General features: G+C 38.2%; 1 pseudogene; it reads right to left on the bottom strand.

The window, feature by feature from the left end:
- Positions 1–300: 300 nt before the first annotated feature.
- LOC143656534 (dnaJ homolog subfamily B member 6 pseudogene) lies at positions 301–1,004 on the bottom strand (annotated as a pseudogene).
- Positions 1,005–1,292: the final 288 nt, after the last annotated feature.

Here is a 1,292-nt window from a genome sequence, read left to right as displayed (position 1 = left end):
ATTAAGTTTAATAAGAAAAAGAAAAGTGCATACAGAAGTTCACAACAATTTTTAAAGTCAAAAAGGAAAAAAATGGTCCTATTAACCTTGTCCCAATAATAACTTCAAAAATTTATGAGAAATAGGTACGTCGATGAGCTGTGTATAAATACTTTAGATTAGGTACAGTTATATTGAAAGTAGAATTCATTTGAAATCTTCAAAAAATATTCCTGTTATTCCTCAAATGGTGCTTGTTATAGTTTAACATTTCTGGTAAATGTATGCATTGGATTATTTGTTATTCAAGCATAGCAGCTGCTACTGACTATTTATTGTTAAGAACTTTAACTGGCCGTCTTTTTCAATTTCTACTCTTTCTTGGCCATTCTCAGTAATCATCTTTATAGTGATTTTTCTGCCATAAACTATTCTAGTAGAAATTGATATAGATTTGATGTTGTCCTTCCTACTACTACCAAAGGATGTTGAAGAAAACGAAGTAAGACCCCTATACCCCAGTGAACCAAATGAAGTAAGTCCTGTATCAAAAGAAGAAAATCCACCTCTAAAAGATGGAAACCAACTGAAGGCAGAAAAAAAAAAAAGATCCTGTGCCCCTGTTTCTGGTTCCACGGAGGCCTCTTCAATTTCCAAAAAACCCCTCAAATAGGTCTTCAAAGAAATCAAATGAAAATGGTTCCCTTTCACCGAAAACTTCCCTGGAGACATCACCTGTTTATGAATGTAAAGCCAAACTCAAATGGACTGTCAGAATGACTTCCACCTCCACCACCACCATTTAACCCTTCTTTGCCATATTTGTCACGGATGTCCTGTTTTTTAGCATCTGATAACACCTCAGATGCCTCAGCTACTTTTTTGAATTTTCTCTCTGTTTCTTCTTTACTCTCAGGATTTTTATCAGGGTGCCACTTGAGTGCCAATTTACAATATGCCTTTTTAACATCCTCAGGTGAGGCAGGTCTCTGCATGACTAGAACTTCATAGTAATCCACCACCATGTCTTAACAGATTGTTGGAATAGATCCCGAGGAGGTTGGCAGCCAATGGCAGGAAGGAGGAGAGGCTGGGTGGAGGGACCCATGTCACAGCTACTGGTGGTGGAGGCAGTGGCACCAATTCCTCATGCTTTCCTTTCCCTCTCTCCCTCCTTTTGAAGGACAGCTTGGCTGGGTACAAAATTCTTGGCTGGAATTATTTCTCTTTCAGAATCTTAAATAAATCATACCACTGCCTTCTCACCTCCATGATACCTGTTGAGTAGTCCAAACTCAGTCTTATGTGGTTTT

This window comes from Tamandua tetradactyla, chromosome 14, assembly GCF_023851605.1.
Source record: "Tamandua tetradactyla isolate mTamTet1 chromosome 14, mTamTet1.pri, whole genome shotgun sequence".
NCBI classification, from domain to species: domain Eukaryota; kingdom Metazoa; phylum Chordata; class Mammalia; order Pilosa; family Myrmecophagidae; genus Tamandua; species Tamandua tetradactyla.
This window is presented reverse-complemented; position numbering and strand designations above follow the sequence as displayed.